The following is a 20,475-nucleotide window of genomic DNA, read 5'->3' as shown; positions in this document are numbered from 1 at the left end:
GTTCTCTGGTTGTGCACTGTCTGCTGTCTGGTCGTAACTTATGATAAAGTCAAAGACTGATGAAAAATGTTGCTGTAATTCCAGTGTTTTTTTATGTGTTTCCAGTGATTATTATTATTTTTTTTTTTTTTAGAAATGTACAAACAAAGATAATCTACAAATTAAAATCCCCACAAGTTTAAGGTTCCACTTGCACAGCGAAAGCAAAAATCCCAGAATACCTGAATGATTTCCTTAAACAAAGCACCTGCAATGTCAATGATGTATTGCTATGTTCTTCTGTTATCTAACCTTATGAAGATTTAAAACAGGGTTATCCCTCTGGCAATGAATTAAATAATATTCACAATCAAATCAGAATTTTGCAACCTGTACTGTTGTTATTCTCTGTCATTTTGTTCTGAAGAACACAATGATGATCATTGATACACTACAAACATTAATTCAATATTATTTATAGGTCATAAAGCTTCATAAACATGCATGTTCTTAACAGATTCAAAGAACACAGAATAAGATGTTACTATCCTTTGTGCAAGCATTTCCAAGAGTTCGTGAACAGAGAGCCTGATGAAATTTGGGGAGCGCATCGTCAGTAGTGTACCTTTGGTTCATAGGGTGTTTCGGCCTTTCACACTATACACCCTCCCCACAGGCGGCCAGCGACAGGGTGATCAATCCTACGCTTGCGTCCCATACCCAATTAGTCATAGGAGTTGCCTTGTTGTTGATAGCCAACATCCCATGGGACTATGCATGGCAGGGGCGTCCTCCTCCCTGAGTCAAGCATTGTTGACCGCATACCTCCTGACCCTCTCACTTCGGGGCCCAGCTGGGGTCTTTCCTCTTCATCCAGAGCCACTGACTGCTGCCTTCTGCCACCTCCGATACATCTCTGATTGCCGAACGCTGGCTCTGGCCCTTAATTCCCAGGTCTCTAAGCAGTCTGGTTGTAGATGTTGCCACAAAACCTCTGCAGCCCACCTCCACTGGTCGGACTTCTGTGTTCCAGCCATGATGCCGTGCTTCGGCAGCTAGATCGGCATAGCGCAGATGTTTTCGCTCATAAGCCTCATCTACCGAGTCCTCCCAGGGTACTGTGAGCTCAATAATGATTAATTAGGGGCACTTTTGACTACTTGACATTTTGAAAAATGAAACTTCTGTAAACTTTACTGGATTTATGTTAAAACATACCACATAAAGATTGGACTATGGCCTTGATTAGCCTTTGATTTCTGAAAGTTGGTGTAAAGTGTGATGAGTAGACATTTAATGTGTGAGATGGTAATTACATTTTGTTGTCATTTTTTTTCTTGAAAAAAAAAAAACTTGCTATGTGTAATATATGACACATAATAAAGCTATTCTCAGATCAATGTCATAATATTAATACATTTTCTAGTTTTAAAGATTCCGGCACTTTTAAATTTAAATACAAATATATTTATACAACAAAATTTCAACATTTACAACTATTATTTTCTTTTTACATACAGTGGAAAAAGTACAGTTGCAATCACAATGATTCAAGCCCCTGGAGACTGTGATAATTGACAAATGTAAGCTTTTGTCACATCTTGTTTTGGTTCATGTTTCATGTCAGTCATGTTTCATGTCTTGTCATGTGATTCCCAGTTATAGTCATGTGATCCTGCGATGTGTTCCCTTGTCTTGTGTTATGTTCTGATTGGTTAATTGTCTTGATTGTGCACAGTTGTCCCTTGTCTTGTCATTAGTCCTTGTATATTTAAGCCCTCCTGTTTGCCTTGGAACTTTATCAAGTATTGTTTTCCTGCAACCACTGGTGGAAAGTGCTATGTCTATGTTCATGGTTTTGAGTTTCATGCCATGCCTTTGTTTTATGTTTGATCTTGTTTTTGGATATTAAATAAACTGCACTTGGGCTCTGCAACTTGCCTCCAGTGGACTCCAGAATTTTTAACATTTTTAGTAGCATTAAATTGTAATGCTTTTGAGTTATAGGATTTTTTTTGTAATACAGCTATGTCCTAATTATTCAACCCCTATTCAACGCTGCTGTTTTTAAGTCACTTAGTTGTATGGTATAGTACAAAATTGTGTTAAAACACAATTAAGCCTTTGGAAGCTCTAACAAAACTGAATTAGCTTGATTTAAGCAATCTATTGTATAAAGTGCTATATAAACGTGACGTGACTACTGGAGTGACGAATTGCAGAGCTTGTGCAAACATATCAACCTAACATATTTTATGACGTGACAAAAACAAACATCAGAAGCAAATTAACACATTTGCACTTTGTCAAAATGCTCTCATGGAACATGCACAGAATGAAAGCTAAAAGATCATTATCTATCCCTCGTGCCATTTTGGTGAGCAAATGTGTGCTTCTTATCGCAGTTATTATCTCCACTATGGTTTAACACTTCAAGTTTATTTCATATCAGAAAGTATTTCCTCTGAACAAGCATTTTACACCTCAACTACAGAGTGCAGTTGATCTTAGAGTTTAGTTTTAAAGAATTAAGCAGGTGGTTGATTCTACATGACTGCCTACTGTATATGCAAAAAGATGCATTTAAAAACAATATATAAAAAAGTACATCTGGGTCATTTACTAATTTGCATGAGTATTAAAATTACCTTGTACCAAATATCACTCATAGCCAAGTGAGTTTTGCTATCAACATAAGCATAAGCAGCTGAATTCTTTTTGCGATTAACAAGGAAAATGGCACTTCATGACAAAAAGGTTGCCGACCTCTCACCCCTGCTCTGAGCATATAATAGTATGTCATTAACAAATATTAATATTATTACAATTATTATATTTTTAAATAGATTTAAGTCTTTTTATTAAAGCTGCACTACGCAGGATTTTTTCCAAAAAAAATAAAGTATAGTTTCGTAGAAAAATTACTCCTCTCAGTCATTGCTAATGATCCACAACAAGTTTGTCTACAGAGACATTGTCCTTTCCCTGTATTTTCTTATTCCATTCTTCTTTTGCTGTGTTCGGGATGTTTTTGGGCTGCAACCTTTGGCCAGTGGGTGTTTTGTCTGTGTCTGTATACTGTGTCAGATTAATACTCTGTAAAAAACTGTGGTGATTTTAAAGGTAAATGTACAAATGCTACAGTGAACAATTAAAGGGGTGGTATAATGCCCTTTTCACAAGATGTAAAATAAGTCTCTGATGTCCCCAGAGTGTGTATATGAAGTTTAAGCTCAAAATACCCCACATATATTTTTATATAGCATGTTAAAATTGTCACTTTTTGAGGGTGAGCAAAAACGTACCGTTTTTGTGTCTGTCCCTTTAAATGCAAATTAGCTGCTGCTCCCAGCACAGGGGTGGAGCTACAACAGTTTGTGTCCTTTTACCTCACACAGACATGCACTGAAAATTTCAAAAACTTTTAGCCTTTTATGTTCGGAGTCAGACAAAGATGGAGAGACTCAAGAAGAAGTGACAACGTAGAATGGAACAGGACATTTCTGAATGGTTAGTTGATGAATTTGTGTACCTTATGTGTAGTTATCTTCTAGCCATTGATTAGCATATTCTGTCATGATAATCTATAAATCATGTTCCCGGGGGAGGGGTTTATATAAATTTTCGGGTTAGTGATGTCACTAACCCGGGAGGAATGTCCTGTAGTCCCTACCAGCCGTTTGTTGTAGTCCTTAAAAAGCAATTTCTTTTAAAGAAAAAAAATCTCCCTTTGCTTTGATCTTTTTTTTTCATAATCTATAAAATAATGTACTGCAATGTGTCAAAAACATCATACAGCTCATGAAACATTCACAGATCATTGAAAATGGCACTTAATTTTTTACAGCATATTATTACAATTAAAATGAGCCCAAAATTAACATAATCTATTGCTTTTATGACAAGATATTCTTAATGGAGAAAAAAATGCCCAAGAGGGGGTGTCAAAGACTGTACAAAAAGGCTATCTCTTTTCCAAATGCTGTAATTTTTTATTCCTTTATCCAAATTTTTTTTTTTTTTTTTTTTATCCAGATGCAGCTAACATGTAGGGGGACTTCACTAAACAAGAATTTTCCTCCTACCTTATTTCCTTCCTGAGTTATTCCATGACAAATAAGAAAGATATGCAAAATCATAATAAAAAATTATATATATATATTTGTCTTTTATCAGCCGTTTCTCGGCAGGACAATGTCCAAATGTAATCTAATTTATATTTTCAAAAAATTTAAAAAGAGTTCTTTCAAATGATATCTACCTTTTCCTTTTGACTCTCCTTGCTACAGTTTTGGAGTTATGATTATATAGTTTTTATATAGTTTGGAGCATAATTTGTTGTGTGTTTGTGTGTGTGTGTGTGTGTGGGGGGGGGGGGGGGTGTCATATTTGCACTCTTGATGTTTTAGAGTGTCACCCCTTCATTGCTGTACACTTTTTTTCAGCACAGTGGCTGATCTGCAGCTTGTACCACCAAAAGTTTCTCTGAGTTTTCCTATTTTTTCGTATTTCCCATTCATTTCCTATGTCACCCGTTTTTGACCGGGAGGAAGCTAAGTGTGACTATTTTTTTTACGACCCTTTAACATATCAGAATCATCTCCTTGATTTTTTTGGGAAAAAGTCACCAAGTTTCACCCCCATCCGATGAAGCAAACAAATTAAACATTTCGAAACGTTCAAGTTTTCGGTCGTTTTCGGACGAAGAAGCCCATAAATTTTCCATACTATATGAATAGGGGTAATAGGCCGAACCGTACATTTAAAGTAATTAATAATTAAAAATACCTTTAAATTTACAGTTTTTGAACGTGAAAAAGAACAAGTCGCTGTATAATTTACCGTGAGAAACCATAAATTGACATTCCCTGAATTCCCTGCGTGACACTTCACATTTGATATATTTTCGTTGAAGTAACTGTTTTTTCTTAGTTTGTCTTACTTTTCCAATCAGTTATGTTACATTTAATGTTGGTACATTGATTTTGATTGCATTTTATCTATGTCATGTGTGTTACCATGATGTCAAGTCAAGTCAAGTCACCTTCATTTATATAGCGCTTTTAACAACATGGACTGTTTCAAAGCAGCTTTACAGTGATAATAGGAAATTAAAGTAACAGAGATCGTTTTGGCTTTACAGCAGCTCTAGAATAAAGTTATTGTCCAGCTAAAGTTAGTTTTGATCGATTCACTTCTGTTGCAAAGATCATTAGTTATTAACTTAGGGGCCACTTACACAACACCGTTCTAACAGAAAACCCTTAACTCGCTCCGGCCCACTCATTTGCAGAATTATTTATTGCTTCCGAGTAGCCATGTGAACCGGAACTAGTTTGACAACGTTTTATCTGTACAGAGGTAAAGGGAAGGAGAAGGGGCCTTCACAGGGGAGAGACTAGTTGACACTTCTGGACTGCGTTGTCGTCGTGTCCAGGAGCAGGTCCTTCATCAGATCTGGATCCGGCGGACTGCGGTAAACCTCGGGATAAACAGAGAGACTAATATTAGCATAGACGCCATTCTTCTTATGATGTAAAAAGTACATCAGGATTTATGGGGAGTGTTCCCGGTTCCGGCTGACCTAATCTATGCAGCCTAACATTCAATTATAGAAGTTTATAATGTGTTATGTGTATGCTAGGTCAAAGAGGTGTGTTTTTAGTCTAGATTTGAACTGACAGAGTGTGTCTGCTTCCCAGACAATGTTAGGAAGACTGTTCCAGAGTTTTGGTTCCAAATAGGAAAATGATCTACCACCAGCAGTTGATTTTGATATTCTAGGTATTATCAACTGGCCGGAATTTTGAGATTGCAATAGACGTGAAGGACTATAATGTGTTAAGAGCTTGCTCAAATACTGGGGAGCTAAACCATTTAGTGCTTTGTAAGTAATCAGCAATATTTAAAAATGTATACAATGTTTAATAGTATACAATGCAGTGTTGATAGAACCGGGCTAATATGGTCATACTTCCTGGTTCTAGTAAGAACTCTAGCTGCTGCGTTTTGGACCAGCTGTAGTTTATTTATTAATAAGCGTGCAGGGCAACCACCCATAAAAGTATTACAATAATCTAGCCTTGATGTCATGAACGCATGAACTAATTTTTCCGCATTTGTCATTGAGAACATATGACGTAATTTAGATATATTTTTAAGATGGAAGAATGCGGTTTTACAGATACTAGAAACGTGACTTTCAAATGAAAGATTGGTATCAAAGAGCACACCCAGGTTCCTAACCAACAATGAAGGTTTGACAGAGCAGCCATCAAGTGTTAGAAAGTATTCTAGGTTATTACATGAGGAAGGTTTTTGTCCAAAAATTTGAATCTCTGTTTTTTCAGAGTTAAGTAGTAGGAAATTACTAGTCATCCAGTTTTATATCAGCTATGCATTCTGTTAATTTTGTGAATTGGTAAGTTTCGTCAGGGCGTGAAGAATTATAGAGCTGAGTATCAACAGCATAACAGTGAAAACTAATTCCATGCTTCCTAATGATATCTCCCAAGGGTGGCATGTACAGAGTGAACAGCAATGGTCCTAGTACTGAGCCTTGTGGTACTCCATACTGAACTTGTGATCGTTAAGACATCTCTTCATTTACTGCTACAAACTGATAACAGTCAGATAAGTATGATTTAAACCATGCTAATGCAATTCCACTAATGCCAACATAATTTTTGAGTCTATGTTGTGAGAATTTTTTTGAGAATGTTGTGGTCAATAGTATCAAATGCAGCACTAAGATCAAGTAACACTAATAGAGAGATACAACCACGATCGGATGATAAGAGCAAATCATTTGTGACTCTAATGAGAGCTGTCTCAGTAGGCTACTATAGTACAGTCTAAATCCTGACTGGAAATCCTTGCAGATACCATTTCTTTCTAAAAAGTAACATAGTTGTGAGGATACTGGCTTTTCCTTTGACAGAAAAGGTAGATTCGAGATTGGCCTGTAATTGACTGTAATTCGAAAAGTCTGTAGGATCAAGTTGCGTTTTTATAACAAGCGGTTTAATCATAGCCAGTTTAAAAGTTTTAGGTACATATCCTAATGACAAAGATTAATTAATTATATTAAGAGGATCTATGACCTCTGGAAGCATCTCTTTCAATAGCTTAGTCGGAATAGGGTCTAAGATACATGTTGTCGATTTAGATGATTTAACGATTTTAGAAAATTCTTCCTCTCCTATAGCAATGAAAGAATTGATTTTTTCCTCAGGGAAACTACAATGCATGGTCTGATGCTATACTGTAGTAGATGGTTGCATAGTTATAATTTTCTCCCTGATATTATCAATCTTGTAAGTAAAGAAGTGCATAAAGTCATTACTGCTGTGCTGCTTGGAAATGTCTGGGGTTGAAGCTTTATTTTTTGTTTAAGCTACACTGTGTAATTTTTTAAGTTGATTCTTAGCAAAAAACACTTTGTTCTTTCAAAATTATATGTGCTCATTAATGTGTAATTACTTCTACCAACTAATCAAGTATTCTCGTGAGCGTAGAATCTGCCATTTAGAATACATATGAGCGAGTTGCTCGAATGGCGGAAGCCATGTTGCGCCTCCATCTTGAAAATACATTAGCCAAAGAGGGACATACCTGGAAATTCAAGCTTCGCCCTTCGTGTTTTTACACTCAGTGGCACCGTGACGAATGCGAGGGGGAGATTACTCGCGACTGCCGGCAGATTTGAAATAATACGGCCACCGTAGGAGTTAAAACGCCCTCGGAATGGGAGGGGCTAGAAAGTAATATTCAGTTGGTAGTCATATACAATTTCACCGCTAGATGGGAGAAAATCCTACACAGTATTGCTTTAATTTAGCCACTGTTTCAAATAAATACCTAGGGTTTTGTTTATTTTCTTCTAATAGGGTTGAAAAATAAGCAGATCTAGCTGTTTTTAAGGCCTCTCTGTACACAATTGTGCTCTCTTTCCATGAAATGCGAAAAAATTCCAGTTGCGCTCCATTTTTATCATGATGGTGTTTAATGTTTGTGTGAATGACTGTGCATCTTCTACATAATTAGTATTGACCTTCTCAGCTTGTGGAAAAGCTGCTTGTGATGAGCTTAGACTCATCATGCGACTCTCATCACCACCATGTTTGGTGGTTGTCAGTATATTATAAAGGTACATAACAGATATTAGTTCTTCAATAGATAGTTCATATCAGTTAATGAAATATGGTATTTTACTGTAAATAAAAAGGGACAATTTGTAAGATTTTTGGCTTACACTTTATTTTAAGGTGTCATTGTTACAGTGTAATTACATATTTAAGTACTGAGTAATATTAAGCAACTACATGTACTTACTATAGGGTTAGGGTAGGATTAAGATTTGGTTGAGGGTTAGTTGCATGTAATTATGCATAATTTACTGTTTTTATTATGGAGTACATCATGTAACATATGTAACAAGGACACGGTAAAATAAAGTGTTTTTGATTTTTGTATTAAAATATCCAAAAACCACTTGCACAGTGTTATATATTTCGTTCAATTGTGTACTTATCCTAAATATTTCCAAGAATTTGTAAATTCAGAGAAATTCATAATTGTAAAAAGTGTCCGTCACTTCTCGCCTGTCAGTGGCGTAAAATCTGTGTGGTTTCTGCTTGTACTGCCATAGTAACCATGGCAACAGACATGGACAACTGCGTAACATCTAGCGGTATGCTGTTGTTGTTTCGCTCTAAAACATTACGGACCATGGCAAGCAGACCTTGTGACAAAAGGAGAAATAAAACGAGGATCAATATCGGTGTGCCGTTTTTGAGATGCAGAGAACTTCACGACAGACTTCGACTTGGGAGTCGAAGAGCGGCTCTTGCATGTGCTTTATTAGACAGGTGAACAAATGTACATAAAACGAATCAATGTTATATAGCTCAACATAATGAAATGTTAGAATATGATCAGTATGATATTCTAATGTTACTGCTAGTATCCATAGCCAACAAACTAACAAATAGAATAACATTATAACTTTCAACACACTCAAATGCAGTTTAGTATGATAGTGTAGACCAAGTGAAACAGCGCTGCGTTACCTCACAATTTTAATTTGCCAAATAAACTGACCTGTATGAGTAGTAATTCAGCACTTGCAGGTAGTTCGATAGCATGAACTGTTCTCATTCCTTTATATCCCCCGGGACTCGCGTGTGGTAAATAAAGGCCTTCTGAAGCAAAGCGATGAGTTTGTGTAAGAAAAATATCAATATTTAAAACTTTATAAGGTAAAATAACAAGCTACCGACCACACAAACATACAGATTCCACTAAAATCTAAAGCACAACTTTAGAAGGCCTTTATTAACCCCCTGGTGCCGTGTGGAGTTCTTTTATAATGGATGGATGCACTTTTTTTAGCTTCAAACTGATGGTTGCAATCCACTGCCATTATAAAGTTGAAGTGCAGGGTGTTTATTAATATAACTATGATTGTATTCGTCTTAAAGAAGAAAGTCGTATACACCAAGGATGGCTTGAGGTTAAGTAAATCATGGGGTTATTTTCACTTTAAAGTGAACTACTCCTTTAAGTTAAATCTATAAAATCTAAAATGTGTCTACTGTATTTTTTACGGTAAATTTCTGGGAACCACAGCTGAATGTTTTTTACCGATAATTTAACTGAATTTTTCAAAAGTTCTTATGATGACCAGGGCAGTGGTTCTCAAACTTTTTCAGCATTAGGACCCCTTTGTGTAGGGTGCATCACTTTACAATTTTAATTAAAGCAAAAGCATATTAAATTATACAATGCTGGAACATCAATTATGTTGGTTGGTAACGTTATTTCCCTTTCGTGGTCACTCCGAGTTACGTCGGATGACGACGATTGGGGTTTCGCCTAGAAGCCTATCACCTTCGAGTATATAAAACGAGCCAATGGCAATGAAATGCCATGGGTCTGCGGAATTTGCATAGCGTAACTCCGCCCGCCGCAGGGGGTATATAAGGAAGTACGCTGGCACAATGCAGACATGTTTTCGCTTCGGAGCCGAGAACTTCTCCACTCCTGCAAGCCAAATATTCTGAGTTAGTCTTCTCTTACCTTCGAGACGAGCGAACTCTCCGGTGTTGGTGTGACGGCGATTTCAGCGAGTGCTCACTACCCTGCTGATCTGTTCAGTGATCTGACAGTTAGTGTGTTTTCTCCCTGTTCGCTTCAGCATCCGCGGAGTTTATCCTCTCACAAAAAGAGCATTGCACGTGGCACGTCTTTTTAAAGATGCCTCGCCCGTGCACTTCTGGTTGCGGTCGCGAGATATTTTTCTCTGATGGGCACGATCTCTGCTTGGCGTGTTTGGGCGTTGATCACGCTAAAGCAGCGTTCGTGGATGACTCATGTTCCCACTGCGGGAATATGACCATCTCCATGCTGCGGTCGAGACTCAATGAACTCACCAGAGCGAGAGTCCCCCTACCCACACCCCGATCTACTGGCTCCAAGAGGGCTAGTACTTCGGCTGGTGGCCGGGGTGACCTGAGGGTGACTGTGTGGGACATACCGCCGACACGTCCACGGTCCACACACCCCTCTTCAGCATCGGTACCCGCGAGTGTACAAACTGAGACCGCTGGTCCCTCTTCGGAGCCCCAGCGCGTCTCGTTTGGAGCTCCAGAGGAAGATACCATGTCGATCGCGGCATCACAAGGTGGGCGCGAGTCCTCGGCTGTGTTGCCGCCCTCGGGCGTGCCAGCATTGTCCGAGTCTGATCCCGAGCTGACCGCCATGCTTTCCCGGGCAGCCGCGGCCATTGGTGTTGAGTGGTCCCCGCCACCTGATCCAGTGCGCTCGCGGCTGGATGATTGGTTTTTGGGAGCGGCCGCTGACACCCGTCGCCGCCCAACCCCAATACCATTCTTCCCGGAAGTGCATGAGGAAGTCACGCGGTCCTGGAAGGCTCCCATGTCTTCCCGCGATCGTTCGTCGGCTTTCTCCGCCTTTCCTCCCCTCGATAGAGCTGATGCTTGTGGGTACACTGGGATTCCCACGGTTGAACGTTCTGTCGCGATGCAGCTGTGTCCGGCAAGCGCTTCATCACGTGGTGATCCAAAGCACCCGTCCAAAGCCTGTAGATTCTCGTCTACTATGGTGGCGAAGTTTTACAGAGCGGCGGGACAGGCAGCTGCTTCTCTGCATGCCATGGCCATCTTGCAGGTTTACCAGGCCAAGATGCTCCGTGACATGCACGAGGGTAGGACAGACCCAGGGCTCTTTGATGAGCTGCGCGCCGCCACCGACCTCGCTCTCCGGGCGACGAAGGTGACCGCGCGCTCCCTGGGTTTGGTCATGTCCACAGCTGTGGTCCAGGAGAGACATCTTTGGCTGAACCTGGCTGATATGCGTGAGCCCGAGCGGACTCGTCTGCTTGACGCTCCCATATCCCAGGCCGGCCTTTTCGGCGGTGCAGTCGAGGATTTTGCCCAACAGTTCTTGACTGCCCAGAAGCAGACTGAGGCGATCAAGCACATTCTGCCCCGGCGTGCTGTTGCTGCTAGGCCACCGGTACAGAATCCTCAGCCTGCTCGCCGCCGAGGGCGCCCTCCTACGGCTCCCGCCCCTCCCGCACGGCCCCAGCAGCAGCCTTCGTCTGGGCCGCGTCGTGGAGGAAGCCGCAGGAAGGCGCCACAGCCCTCTCCAGCCCCGCTGCCCGCTAAACGCCAGGCCAAGCGGCGCTCCTGAGACGGGCAGCTCAGGATTGGCTTTCCTTTCTGTCCAGGAGGTGGTAGCAGGGCCAGAATCTTTTGTTCTCCACTCCCCGCTGCTCGTCCCACGACGGGCAGCACCCTAATGTGGTTAAAGACAGAATCGAATTCCCCAATCCTGAGCCCACAGAGCCCGAGGGCCACAGTGCGCGCCACCCTCGGGTCCCGCCACTGCCGCCCTCCTCTGTCCCAGAGGTGCGGGATGACAGCACGCGCCGCCCACGGGCCACGCTCCTCTCATCCCCCTCTGTCGCCAGACCCCTGCCAGAGCACGCCCCCGTGGGACGCGCGCCCTCCCCTGGCCTCCTCTGGCAGGACGCGGTTAATGTCCGTGCCCCTGCACAGGGCCGCTATGCCACCCTCGCTGGTGCCGGTCATTCCGCCTCGCTGCCCCACCGACGGTACGTCTGTGGTTCGTATGACCCCGCTGGTGCACTTTCTGGAGGCCTGGCTAGAGCTTCCCAGACTGTCCCGCTGGGTCGCGAGAACCATCAGGCTCGGCTACGCGATTCAGTTCGCGCGATCTCCTCCCCGCTTCAGGGGAGTCCGCTTCACTATGGTCGGTGGCAATGCCCCTGTCATGAGAGCGGAGGTCGCCACCCTGCTGGCGAAGTGTGCGATCGAGATTGTCCCTCCAGCCGAAATGAAGTCCGGCTTCTACAGCCCTTACTTCATTGTACCCAAGAAGTCCGGTGGGTTACGGCCAATCCTCGACCTGCACGTCTTGAACCGCTCCCTTCACAGGCTGCCGTTCAAGATGCTAACGACCAAACACATCCTCCAGTGTGTGCGGCCGCAGGATTGGTTTGCAGCGATCGACCTGAAGGACGCCTACTTCCATGTCTCCATTTTACCTCGACACAGACCGTTTCTACGGTTTGCTTTCGAGGGGCAGGCATACCAGTACGTGGTTCTCCCTTTCGGGCTAGCCCTGTCTCCTCGCGTCTTTACGAAGGTCGTCGAGGCAGCCCTTGTTCCCCTCCGGGAACACGGGGTTCGCATCCTGAACTATCTCGACGACTGGCTAATCCTAGCTCACTCTCGAGACCAGGTTTGCGAACACAGGGACCTAGTGCTCCGGCACCTAGCTCGTCTGGGCCTTCGGGTCAACTGGGAGAAGAGCAAACTCTGCCCCGTGCAGAGGATCTCTTTTCTCGGTATGGAGATCGACTCGGTCGCCATGTGCGCGCAGCTTACGAGCGAGCGCGCGCAGTCACTGCTGACTTGTCTTCACCAATTCGAGGGCAAGAGTGCGGTTCCACTGAAACTATTTCAGAGGCTCCTGGGGCATATGGCATCCGTAGCCGCAGTAACGCCGCTGGGATTGCTTCATATGAGACCGCTTCAGCTTTGGCTTCGCGATCGAGTCCCGAGGTGGGCATGGCAACACGGCACGCTCCAAGTCCCAGTGACTCCAGCCTGCCGTCAGACCTTCACCCCGTGGACGAACCTCAATTTTCTACGGGCCGGAGTGCCCTTAGAACGAGTTTCCCGGCATGTTGTTGTATCAACAGATGCCTCCACCACGGGCTGGGGCGCCATGTGCAATGGTCATGCTGCCGCGGGCTCCTGGACAGGACCCCAGCGCCTTTGGCATGTCAATTGCCTCGAGTTGCTGGCTGTACGTCTCGCCCTGCACCGCTTCCATGCGTTGCTCAGGGGTCAGCACGTACTAGTCCGATCAGACAATACCGCAACAGTAGCGTACATCAACCATCAAGGTGGTCTACGCTCCCGCCGTATGTCGCAACTCGCTCGCCACTTCCTCATATGGAGTCAGAAGCATCTGAGGTCGCTTCGAGCCATTTATATCCCGGGACCCCTGAACCAGGTGGCCGACGAGCTGTCTCGAGTTCGGCCTCTCGCTGGAGAATGGCGACTCCATCCCCAGACGGTCCAGCTGATTTGGGATCAGTTCGGCGACGCACAGGTAGACCTGTTTGCCTCCCACGACTCGTCCCATTGCGACCTGTTTTATTCCCTGACCGAGGGCACGCTCGGCACGGATGCACTGGCGCACAGCTGGCCGCGGGGCCTACGCAAGTATGCGTTTCCCCCAGTTAGCCTCCTTGCGCAGACCTTGCGCAAGATCAGGGAGGACGAGGAGCAGGTCATTTTGGTTGCCCCGTATTGGCACAACCGGACCTGGTTCTCCGAACTAGTACTCCTCGCGACAGCACCTCCCTGGCCAATTCCTCTGAGGAAGGACCTCCTTTCTCAGGGACGGGGCACCTTATGGCACCCTCGTCCCGATCTTTGGAACCTCCACGTGTGGCTACTGGACGGGACGAGGCAGGTTTGAGTACCCTACCACCTGCGGTGGTGGCTACCATCACTTCCGCTAGAGCATCGTCCACGAGACATGCCTATGCGTTGAAGTGGAACCTCTTCGTCAACTGGTGTTCTTCTAAACATCAAGAACCCACGAAATGCCCGATCAGTGTCGTGCTTTCCTTCCTGCAAGAAGGGTTGGAGCGAAGGCTGTCTCCCTCCACCCTGAAAGTGTATGTTGCCGCCATTGTCGCACATCACGAAGCAGTCGATGGTAAGTCTTTGGGGAAGCACGATCTGATCGTCAGGTTCCTGAGGGGAGCGAGGAGACTAAATCCTCCTCGTCCTCCCCTCGTACCCTCTTGGGACCTCTCAGTGGTTCTAACTGCCCTGCAGAGTGCTCCATTTGAGCCTTTGCAATCAGTGGAGCTTAAGTTCCTGTCAATGAAGACAGCGCTCCTGGTTGCATTGGCCTCCATCAAGAGGGTAGGGGACCTGCAGGCATTTTCGGTTGACAAAGCGTGCCTGGAATTCGGGCCGGCTGACTCTCACGTGATCCTGAGACCCCGGCTTGGATATGTGCCCAAGGTTCCTACCACACCCTTTCGAGACCAGGTAGTGAATCTGCAAGCGCTGCCCTTGGAGGAGGCAGACCCAGCCTTGGCACTGCTCTGTCCAGTACGCGCCCTCCGTGCTTACGTAGACAGAACGCGGTGTTTCAGGACCTCAGACCAGCTCTTTGTCTGTCATGGTGGGAAGCTGAAGGGAAAGGCTCTCTCAAAGCAAAGGTTATCCCACTGGATAGTGGATACCATTGCTTTGGCATACCAGCAGCAAGGTCGTCCGTGCCCCCTTGGTGTGAAAGCCCACTCCACACGTAGTGTGGCTTCCTCTTGGGCTCTAGCGCATGGCGCCTCGCTAACAGACATTTGTAGAGCTGCAGGCTGGGCGACACCCAACACATTCGCGAGATTCTATAATCTCCGAGTAGAGCCAGTTTCTTCTCAAGTACTCGCTTCAACCAGCCGGTGCTAGATTCTGCTCAGGTGTCTTCGCTTGCTCGCCATTCCTCTCCACGGACGGGATACGTGCGATCATCTTCTCAGGTGAGTCTGATAAGCTCTGAGTTCCTCCAGCACTGGTTACGTCATCGCCTGAGTTATGCCAATTTCCATAACACAGCTTTTGCGCTTGACTAGATGCCTCCATGTGCATGGTTCCCCCTCTGGGCGACCCCCACATGTGTATTCCACTGTAAGTCTCCTTGTGAGCGTGTGTCTTTCCCTTGGCAAGCCACCTTGCCACCCCTGGGGTTTAAAATTCCACCTGCGGCTAGACACCCCAGTGATTTTCCATATGCAGCCCTCTGGGTCATATGTGTATTCTAGTCCCCCCCATCAATGGCTGGGCATATTGCATATTTCTCTCTGGAGATATGCTTCCCAGTGTACTTTGGTATCCCTGTGTTAAGTAGGACTCCTTCGTTCGTGCTAGTCTCACAACAGGGAGCTCAGACTTACGCAGGGCACTGGAAGACAGCCGAGGTGGCGTGATTAGACTGGAACCCCAATCGTCGTCATCTGACCTAACTCGGAGTGACCACGAAAGGGAACGTCTCGGTTACGGATGTAACCCTCGTTCCCTGAGTGGGAACGGAGACGTTACGTCTTCCTGCCACTTCCGCTGTACTGCTGAAAAACGCCTGGGGCCAGTCTCGGCTCCTCAGCGAAGACATGTCTGCATTGTGCCAGCGTACTTCCTTATATACCCCCTGCGGCGGGCGGAGTTACGCTATGCAAATTCCGCAGACCCATGGCATTTCATTGCCATTGGCTCGTTTTATATACTCGAAGGTGATAGGCTTCTAGGCGAAACCCCAATCGTCGTCATCCGACGTAACGTCTCCGTTCCCACTCAGGGAACGAGGGTTACATCCGTAACCGAGACGTTCTATCATGTTTGGAAAAGTGCAACAAAACAACGGTGACAGCCAACCATCGACGGTTATGCAGAAATGATCCCTTTAATGTGATTCAAACTTTAACTAATGTAAGAGACAATTTTAAAATGTTAAAATTAGTAGATGTTAAAATTAACAATGAACAATACTTTTAGTAACCTTAGTTAATGTTACAAGTGGTCTCTTATTGTAAAGTTTTACCATTTCATATAAACCCAAACAGGCATGCTTAAAGATGGCCATCTTTGCACACAAAGGCATAGCATTGAAATTAGACACATATGTATATTATATGTATACTTTCACACGTTATTTGCTTTTATTTTAGAACACTTGATGTTTATCTAATCAAAATATGTTACAGTGACGAAAAAAAAAAAAACTGAAGTCGAATGCATTTCTAATTTATGTTTCTGTCTGCTGCATGAGGAGTTTGCTTTCTCATGTCACTAGATTTAAATATGCCACTTCGCTGGATAAGGAATGCATAAAAGCATCCAGCTGGATATAAACTAATGCAAAAGTAATTAATTTGTAGACTAGATGCCGCATTAATGCTGTCGAGGCTCAGAGGATGCTAACGCTAGTACCTCAAGTGGTTAAAACAATGGTTTGTTACCATCGTGACATGAAACATTTGGGTCAGACTTGCGTGTGTTTTTGTCACATTGTTTTAACCACTTGAGGTACTAGCATTAGCGTCCTCTCAGCCTCGACAGCATTAATGCGGCATCTAGTCTACAAATTAATTACTTTATACTGATATGAACACATGTACTGTAGTGTACTGTATAACATACCATTTTGTTTTCTATGTTTTAAATCCGTTTTTGAAGTGTCCCACTCTGTGCTGCACGCAACCTCATGAGTCAAACTGGGCTACCAGGCATCAGTGATAGTTTTTGTTTTGCCTCTAGAGGCCGCTCTCCTAATGTATAATGACAGCAGACCCTTCCCAGCCACTCCAGCAACGGATGCAATCCGGAAAATGAAATCAGCTACTTGTTTGCACATGCTTGCATGCAGTTTGTATTTTTCCAAATTTATTTTGTAGTAAGTAAAAAATATGCTTTGTGGAAATGTATTGTAATGTATTGAAGTAAAAGTGTACATTTTATTTAGGAAATGTAGTGGATTAAAAGTAAAAGTTGACAGTCAGAAGTATAAAAACTCAAGTAAAGTACAGATTCTCCCAAAAAATATTCAAGTACTGTAACAAAGTATTATTACTTTGTTACATTACACCACAGTGAAATGATAATTGCTGCAGTCTATTTAAAATTTGAATTAATAAAAAAAAAAAAAATGGATTGAATGAATGATTCAATGATTCACTCATATAGACTTCAATTGTTACATTACTGGTCAAATGAGCATTTTTGAACCAATCTCTTGAATAAATGGTTAAATGAAAAAACATTTTTAACAGTCACTTGTTGCCACCTACTGGTGTAACAATGTAATTGTTACAATCTTCAGGCTATTTGAAGCATCTAGTTACTTTCAAAAGGATTTAGGCCTACTTTATTTTGACCGCTACCGTTGACATCAGTGTTTATATCCGAAATATAAATGTAACGCAGTTCGTTGTTTTGGGAAGAATGAGGCAGGAACCGGCGAACATTCAAATACTTTAATAATAAAATAAACAAATACAAAATGAAAGTAAAGACGGCAGCCCCTCACGGACGACTGCTGTCACATATAACAAAACACAACATAAAATCCAGGCCTGGTCTCTCTCGATCTCCACTGTCATCGCTCCACCTTTTATGCTTCCGCTCCTCCGTGAGAGATACGAGACCGGTGTGTCGCGCAGGTGTCGCTCATCATCAATCACACCACTGGCCTTGCGCCATTCTCTCACGACCCTTGGCCTTGTCCTGTTCGCCACAATAAACTTTTATCCAATTATATTATATCAAATAATTAGAATGTTTGTTAGACAATGTTGAAAATATTTTTTTTACACATTTTGCCTATACTAGGTTAAATACAAATAATAATAATAATAAACTAGAATACTGCTATATTATTTAACTGGAATATTTAATTTGACATAAATAAGCTGAAAAAAAAAAGACCTGAAATGCCATATGGGACTCAAATCGGTGAATCTGTTCCCTAAGAACCTTCCAAACGAAGTGATTCACTAGGACCGTTTAGATCAGGGGTGCCCAAACTCAGTCCTGGAGGGCCACTGTCCTGCAGAGTTTAGCTCTAGCCTGCCTCAACACACCTACCTGGAAGTTTCTAGAATGCCTAATAAGACCTTGATTATCTGGTTCAGGTGTGTTTATTTGGGGTTGGTGCTAAACTCTGCAGGACAGTGGCCCTCCAGGAGCAGGATTGGACATCCCTGGTTTAGATGAACCGATTTGCTAGAATGAACCAGATTTTCCAAAGCTACACATGAAAGAGTACCATTTTAGATGAACCGATTCAATAGAATAAATCGGATTTAACAGCGCTATATACAAGATAGAGCTGACAGTGTGGTTTACCTCCCCTCGCTCGTCAGTATGCCTATTCAAATGTGACATAAAAACAGAGATTGCCGCGCTGCACAGCTAATCGTTGGGAAAAGTAGCTCTTTCCTGGAAAAGCTTGTTTTGAAAGCAGAGCTCTTCTCAAAGTTTTAAGTGTTTGGTGTGTCACCATCATAGTGGAGTTTGGGAAGGATACACTGAAATTTCTAATCTAACTTCATTTTGTAGAAATTGTTTACTCACAGATGACTATGTTGTTGTTACCTTAGAATAAACAATCACTGTAAAAATAAAACAAAGCGGCACAGTATTATCAGCTCAAATCATCCGCTGCATAGCCGATGTTGTGACTCTGGAAAGCTCATCGAGCCGGCGCGAAATAAAAACATGATGTTATATGTATTTTTAATAATAGGCTACACTTTACAAATTATATATACACATCTTATGATTATTTTGCAGTTTCGTTTTATTTCCAAACCATTGGTAGTATATTCTGGCACCTTTGATTGGGTGGGCCAGCCATCAATTTGGGTGGGCCAGAGCCACCCTGGCCCTTATGTGGCCTCGCCACTGGTACATCTACTTGTGCTAACAATAGACTTTTGTTCTGTTGCAGACACTGATGCCACAGACGTCTCTGAGCAGATCACATCCTCCCCCCTCTCCCCCTTCGCCCGACTGTACATTTATGCCCTACATGGTTGCCTCTGTGAGGTGGCATTCACAGCATCCTGGGATTGGTACTACACCCATGACCACAGACTAGCAGGCCACACAAGCCTTTGGGCGCTCCTTATATACAGCTCTGCCATCTTCTACATGGAAGGTCTAAGTGTGACACTGCAGAAGAAACACTGCCCACTACCAGTCAGGTTGACTGTCTACACTCTCTTCATCTATCTATGGGAGTTCAGCTGGGGGTATCTGCTTAGGCTTTTCGGAGCATGTCCTTGGGACTACTCAGAATTTAGGTATAACTTCATAGGCCTGGTGACACTTGAATATGCTGTTCCTTGGGCGTTGGCGGCGCTTGTAGCTGAAAAGCACGTTATTAGGAACACTCTGAAGATGAGGCTATAAACTGACTGTATAAAAAAAAAGTACCCACTGTACACATAAACTGTTGAACAGAAACCTTTTACAAATCTTTGATTTTGTATTGGGATAAAGTGTTTAGCAGGCCTGTAAATCCTACAATGCTTACAGAGTGCAACAGTCGGGTTCCGGAAGCAAAAATCACATTTATTCTCGCAGTTCGCATTATTTCAACTTATTTTTTAAATAATTTTTAACAGCAGAATTCTTTCTTCAAAGAAATCTCCACTAATCAGAGAACTGAAATAAGGTAATTGTAGCAAAAGATCTCTTTAGTGCCCACCCACTCACATAAAGCAGTGTGAAAGACACTATGTACACTCAGCTTAACCATTTGTATATGCATATTTTGCAATGCAATATGTTATTTATATATACACTATCAACATATTTTAATTAATAGTTTTATATTTATGGTATTTTATATTTAATTATGTAATTTGCAATGCTTGGGATGCATGTAGATTTTACCCTCTTTTTTAAATATTTTTTTGCTTCAAATCAAAGTTTGAAGTGTTATTTTGTGGCTGTTTGGTTTGGTTCATGGCTTAAAACTCTTTAATGAAGACTTTTTTTTTAAATACACTGTTTTGAGAACTCTATTGCACACACACACACACACACACACACACACACACACACACAAATATATATATATATATATATATGTATATTCATTTCATGAATGTAAGCATTTGATAAGACTGAAGACTTGGCTGCAATGTAATTAGGTTGAGCTGTGTCCTGTATAGCAAAATAGCCCAAAAGGGAAATATATATATACAGTATATACCTAATATACCTAATTACATTGCAGCCAATCAGTCTTATCAAATGCTTACATTCATGAAATTTATATTGGATTGATAGAATAGGAAATATTACGCAGTTGGTATTTTTAGGTCCATAGGTGTTGGAAAATGAAAATTAAATGAAATGA

The sequence above is a fragment of the Scardinius erythrophthalmus genome, assembly GCF_964197995.2.
Source record: "Scardinius erythrophthalmus genome assembly, chromosome: 21".
NCBI lineage: Eukaryota > Metazoa > Chordata > Actinopteri > Cypriniformes > Leuciscidae > Scardinius > Scardinius erythrophthalmus.
Note: the sequence above shows the minus strand (reverse complement) of the source record.